This window comes from Hyperolius riggenbachi, chromosome 8 (genome assembly GCF_040937935.1).
Source record: "Hyperolius riggenbachi isolate aHypRig1 chromosome 8, aHypRig1.pri, whole genome shotgun sequence".
NCBI classification, from domain to species: Eukaryota; Metazoa; Chordata; class Amphibia; order Anura; family Hyperoliidae; genus Hyperolius; species Hyperolius riggenbachi.
In genome coordinates this window covers 71,156,905-71,163,926 of record NC_090653.1, presented here as the reverse complement: position 1 = coordinate 71,163,926, position 7,022 = coordinate 71,156,905, and positions in this window count along the sequence as shown.

Below are 7,022 nucleotides of genomic sequence, written 5' to 3'. Positions count from 1 at the left end.
TTAATGTTCCTCAAACCTGTCCACATGGTCCACTAAAAGGTGTCAGATATTCATCTATTTTCACAGGTACATTAAAGGACCAGTATAGCGAAAAAATAGTAAAATAAGCTATAAATTACTTTTTTCCTATGTTTCTCTCACTAATAATAGTAGAAATGTGTCACAACTGACAGTTTTTGAATAATCCATCTCTTCTTGGAGGATTCTCAATATTGAATTTATTATTTACAAAAGCAATCCCTGGAGAAGATTTATATAAAGATGCAGGATCCACCCACCCCCCTTTCTCCAACAAACCTTTGTGCACACTATACTATTCTGGCAGTTGGTCTGAGCAACTGCCATTCACTAAGCGCTTTTGAAAATGAATAAAACCCTGAGAATCCAACATGAGGAGATTGGCTAGTCCAAAACTTATCAGTTCTGTCAGATTTCTACTACCTACTGTAAGTAACAGCAGCATAGGAGAAAAATCATTAATAGCACATTTTAGTAAGAAATATACTTTTTAATTAAGTGTTTTCATTTATTTTAAATTTTAAAGTTTTCCCAATAGTGGTCCTTTAAGACATCTCAGTTTAAAGCGGTTTAACACCCAGCATTACAACTTTGCTTTAAAAGATTGCTTGCAGCTTAGAAATTATTATGCCAGATTTTTTTTTAAGCAGAAATTCACTGAATGGGTTAAACATGACATTTTAGTGTTGGATTTAACTAGGAATCTGCATCCGTTCTTATCTTTAGTTACAAATGTATCTTTGTTTGGAATGCAATTAGACCTCTGAAAAGCCTGCCAGGGATTCTTTGTTCTCTCAGAGCAGTGTTTGTTTATTACTTTGTAAGTAAATAGATACATTTGTAACTAAACCTAAGCACAGAGGAGGATTTCTAGCTAAATGCAGCACTAAAATGTCATGTTTAATCCATTCAGTGAATTTCTGCAAAAAAAAAAAAATCTGGCATAATCGTTTCTAAGCTGTAAGCAACCTTTTAAAGAAAAGTTGAAATGCTGGGTGTTAGACCACTTTAAGGAAATCTTCCACATCAATTCACCTGCCATTTTTGAAGAAACATGAAAAAACGTGATGATAATGGTTCAGGAAGATTAGTTTAAAGGGAACCTGATATGAGAGGGATATAGAGGCTGCCATATTTATTTCATTTTAAACAATGCTTATTGCCTGGCCGTTCTGCGGATCTTCTGTCTCTAATACTTTTAGCTATAGACCCTTAAGAAGCATATGTAGATTAGGTGTTGCTGACAAAAATATGACAAGATTAAACTGCATGCTTGTTTCAGGTGTGTGATCCTGACACTGCTGCAGCCAAAGAGATCAGCAGAAATGCCAGGCAAAGAGGGAAAATGGGGGAAAATCTCTTTAGCAGTGCTAATTACCGACATAAATAAGATTCCAGAGAACTCAATCCAGTATTTTGTTCAACACACACACAAAACAAGTTTTGCCTATCTTCCAGTTTGCCTAAATGATATTGACTTTTATTCAGTTGTGGGCTGAGATGAAAAATAAGATGATTCAATCAAATCATTGGGAAGTTGTTAAACTATAATTATGCTATTAGATTATTTTGGAAACTACCCCCATTCTGACACACCCATAACATCTACAAAATTAGGATCCAGCACAATGACACACTTTAGTATCCAAGACTAACTATCACAACATAGAAAAAAATGCTATCACAACACAGAAAAAATAACCATCACAACATAGAGAAATTACTATCACAACATAGAGAAAATACTACCACAACATAGAGAAATTACTATTTCAACAGAAGAATTACTATCACAGCATAGAGAAAATACTATCACAACATACAAAAAATTGCTATCACAACACAGAAAAAAATAACCCTCACAATATAGAGAAGTTACTTTCACAACATAGAGAAAAAATACTACCACAACATAGAGAAATTACTATTACAACAGAGGAATTACTATCACAATATAGAGAAATTACTATCACAACATAGAAAAGACTGAGTGCTACTGTTCTTATGTACTCTGAATCCAATTAGAACCTCATAAGAAAAAACTTAGCAAAATGTAATTTAAAATATACTTGTCATCACATATTTACATTTTATTAATTAAAGTTTTCATAATTGTAATATCTTTAGAGTGATCAAATAATAAAACACAGCATTTAAAAAAAAAGTGTTATTCTGTTTCAGCGGAGTAAAATGACAGTATCTGTTGTAAATTGAATTCATGGGTCTGCAATACTCATGCAGTTATATTGTTTCGCAATTAACATTATGGTGATGTGATAATACATTTGCTCACACCACCCCACCACCTTTCTGGTACAGAAGCTCTGAGTCTTCCCTACATAGCATCCCATTTTGCCATGTGCAGCCCATGTGTACAGTATATCCTTCCTATTCCATTTTCAGCTTCCCCCCCTCTCCATGTGCAGCTCAATTACGTGAATCACTTTTACATTGTTCACAGTCTATGTGGCCTTTCTAAAAATGTGGTTCTGACTTAAAGCGGTATAAAACCCTGACATAATATTCAATAAAAACATGTTTTCCTACTTGTTTTATGCCATACAGTTATCATGTTTGCATTTGTGCATAAGTATTATTATTCATTTAGAAATTACAAGTTCCCAAAAGTACAGTTTTTTGCTTTGAGAGATGACTTTGCTTTTTATTCATAACTGGTTTTATTCATTATGTATTGAAGGCAGAAATGCTTTGAGTGTCTGTCTGTGTCCAGGAGCTTCTGCACAGTGAGAAAATGTGTCACATTCCTCTCTTGATACAATTAAGTAAACACAAGATAACATTATCTCCACTTCGGATGCATCCAGATTTCTCTGCACTGAACTTTTAAGTCCTGTGTGTAACCCTCTGAATGCTGTTCTAGTAAAAAAAAAAAATGCTGGTTTTATATAATATGCTGTAAATACTTTTTTAGAGTAAAGAAGAAATGCTGGGTTTCATTCCACTTTAAAATTAACCTGTACCTTCCCCAAGAAAAAAGGGAAGCCACCTTTCTGCACCGGGTTCCTGTGAACATACCCAGCAAGGGATTGTCCAATATGTTTTGATGGCTGCTCTTCCCTCCACCTACAACAGGGGTCCCCAAACTTTTTCGGTCAAGGGCCAGGCCAATATAATTCAGACTGCTGGGGGGCCAGAACATACATAAAATGATGTTGAAAAACATTACATTGAATCTAGGTATTGATTCCCCCAATCATGCCCGGAGGACAACTCCCAGCAGCAGCCATAAAGTCATGTGGTGCCCAAAGAACATCTTTGTGCACCAGACAGTGAAGCATACCCAGGTGACAGCAGTATCACCTGATGCAGAATTAGATTGGAAGCCAGTGAATGACTGCTCACTGGCTTCTACAGTATGTGGATAGGTGGTGCCAGCACTGCTATTCTATATGTGGGCCGCCAATATTTAATGGTGCAGTGGGCTGCATCTATAAGTTATACATTATGTGTTTGGGGTCATTTGAAAAAGCCTTGGGGGGCCACATTCGGCCCGCAGGCCTTAGTTTGAGGACCACTGACCTACAAGCACGGCCACACTGCACAGGTTATGGTATGGCTGCACCTATGCAGCAGCACGGAATTCCTCGCCCATAAGCAGGAAGAGGGTCCTAGCCAGTCGTGGTTGTATTGAGGAAGACATGGGAAGTCTCTGGATTGTCTAGAGACACTTACATTCAAAAAGAGCGCTAAGGTGCCACCGGTAGTTTGGCCATAGAAGGGCAATTCATCTTTAATATTGTTTGTTTTCTTTTTAAAAAATTTAAAAAGTGTGCTTCACCATTTCTGTGCCTCTTAACAGACGTACATTTGAAAAAGGTGCAGGATATGAATATAGAATATAGATGAATTACTGATATTCAGCTACTTCATTCATATAATAAAATATTGGTAATTTATAAAATTACCAATATTTTACTATGACCTAACCTCTCCCTATTCTCACATAGAACCCTCCCCTAGTGGATGCCTAACCATAACCAACCCTTGGTGGGAGACTATCCTTACTCTCCCCCTCCATAGGCAACTAATCTTAACCACCCCAGCACCTAACCCTTACCTCTCTCACTCCTCCGTAGGTGCTTGACCTTAACCCCCTGCTTTATGAGGCATCCTATGTAAAAAGGTCCCTGTGGCTACAAATTCACAGCCACAGTTTGCATAGTGGGTGCCCTTTTAAACAGGATGCATCTTGCACCCATTTCAATGTTCTTCTTATCAGGGCCAGGTTTACATCTCTGCAGGGGTCTAGTCCTGGGAAAAGAAGTGAGTGGACTCACTTGGAGAATTCCGCGCGGCGTGCCAAAAAATGGGCGTGGTCAAGCATACCGTGGGTGTGGTCATGGGTGGGGCCAAATATACATGACCTTAGCAGTGATGTAAAAGGTCTGCCGAGGAAGTTTGAGCTCTGCCGTAGTGTATCCCCCAAAAATAGATGTAATCTGACAGCATTTCACCAAAAAGACACATAATCTGGTAGAAGTTCCTCCAAAATACAGATAATATGGAAGTGGTTCCCCCAAAATAGACAATGTGGCAGCAGCAGTTCCACCAACATACACATAATTTCCCAGTTCCCCAAACAGGGCAGTTTCTAGGCTAAATTTCACCCAGTTCGAGAGTCAAAAAATTGCCCCCCCCCCCCCCCCCCCCAATCAAAGCTGCTAAGTGAAATCATGTCAAAAGGCTTCTTGAAACCAACTCACCATTTTTATTTTATTTTTAATTTTTTTACTCTGCGTCTGACCACCTGCCCAGGGAAAAAAAAGAGTGACCCCCTCCGCCCCCTAGCCAGGGAGTCACAGTATGGTGGTCTGACCACCTGTCCAGGGAAAAAAAGTGTGACCCTCTCCCCCCCTAGCCAGGGAGTCACAGTCAGACCATGGTGGTTTGACCGTCAGACCACCATGGTCTGACTTTGACTCCCTGGCTGTGGGTGGTAGGGGGGGTGCTCTTTTTGCCCTGGGCTGGTGGTCAGAGCCCACCATGGTCTGACTGTGACTCCCTGGCTGGGGAAGGGGGGTACTCTTTTTGCCCTGGGCTGGTTGGTGGTCAGACTCTGACCACCAGCCCAGGGCAAAAAGAGTGCCCCCCTACCCCCAGCCAGGGAGTCACACTGTTAGACCATCACCATGGTGGGTTCTGACCACCAGCCCAGGGCAAAAAGAGCGCCCCCCTCCCCCAGCAGCCACATCAGAAAGAGAGAGGCAGTGCTGTACATAGACTGCCTGCCTTACTGCCTACTTACCATGAGGTCCATCTCATGGCAGGTGGAACTGGAAGAAGGCGCCGGGCCAGGAACGGTGGGGGTCCGGGCAGGGGACCATGGAGGTGCTAGCGGGCAGCGGCAGCAAGGGCCAAGGCACCCACTAGCAGCAGTGGCAGCGAGGAGCCCGAGTCCAACTGGCCAAAAAGACTCCACCTTCTGGGGCTGGGCTCCGCCGCACACTGCTGCTGCACACAGGGGTGAGCCTGGGGTGCCTGGCACCTGGCAGCAAGATTTTCTCTGGCGCCTATGGGAGTGGTTAAATTAACCGCGCCCAACCACATAACCACACCCATGTCCTGCCTAATCACACCCACACCTTCCACCTCCTTACGCATGCATGTGGTACCCCATTCCTACCCCTCTTCCATGGGCTTGCTCCTGGCTGGCTTTGACTGCCTGGCAGTCTGCTAGTCTCTGGACTGACTCAGGTTGAGAGGCTCTGCGAGTGCGACGCAGTCACACACTGCGTATTTATGGCTGCCTGCGGCCACCGTACTCTCGCTCGCTGTCGTCGGCTCCTCCCCCCGCCAAGCCCAAGCGTGAGGTGGGCTGCCTGTATCTTTCGCGTTGCGCCGCGCAGCCTGCCAGTGTTGCCAACCTTTCACGTTATTTTTTACTGACAAATACCTAAAAATTTACTGACAAAAGATTATTTTTACTGACAAAATTTCCCCACTAAATGCACATAAGAGACAGCGTTTCACCAGTAAATGCACATAATAAGAAACCGCTTTTCACCAGTAAATGCACATAAGAGACCGCTTTTCACCAGTAAATGCACATAAGAGACCGCTTTTCACCAGTAAATGCACATAAGAGACAGCTTTTCACCAGTAAATGCACATAATAAGAGACTGCTTTTTACCAGTAAATGCACATAATAAGAGACTGCTTTTTACCAGTAAATGCACATAATAAGAGACTGCTTTTCACCAGTAAATGCACATAATAAGAGACAGCTTTTCACCAGTAAATGCACATAATGACAAACAGCCAGTTTCCCCAGTACATGTAGCCAGCCTGGACCCCCATTAGGCAGTGAGTGACAGGGAGCCCCTTTAGGCAGTGAGTGACAGGGAGCCCCTTTAGGCAGTGAGTGACAGGGAGCCCCTTTAGGCAGTAAGTGACAGGGAGCCCCTTTAGGCAGTGAGTGACAGGGAGCCCCTTTAGGCAGTGAGTGACAGGGAGCCCCTTTAGGCAGTGAGTGACAGGGAGCCCCTTTAGGAAGTGAGTGACAGGGAGCCCCTTTAGGAAGTGAGTGAGTGACAGGGAGCCCCTTTAGGAAGTGAGTGAGTGACAGGGAGCCCCTTTAGGAAGTGAGTGAGTGACAGGGAGCCCCTTTAAGAAGTGAGTGAGTGACAGGGAGCCCCTTTAGGAAGTGAGTGAGTGACAGGGAGCCCCTTTAGGAAGTGAGTGAGTGACAGGGAGCCCCTTTAGGAAGTGAGTGAGTGACAGGGAGCCCCTTTAGGAAGTGAGTGAGTGACAGGGAGCCCCTTTAGGAAGTGAGTGAGTGACAGGGAGCCCCTTTAGGAAGTGAGTGAGTGACAGGGAGCCCCTTTAGGAAGTGAGTGACAGGGAGTACCTTTAGGAAGTGAGTGACAGGGAGCCCCTTTAGGAAGTGAGTGACAGGGAGCCCCTTTAGGAAGTGAGTGACAGGGAGTACCTTTAGGAAGTGAGTGACAGGGAGCCCCTTTAGGAAGTGAGTGACAGGGAGTAC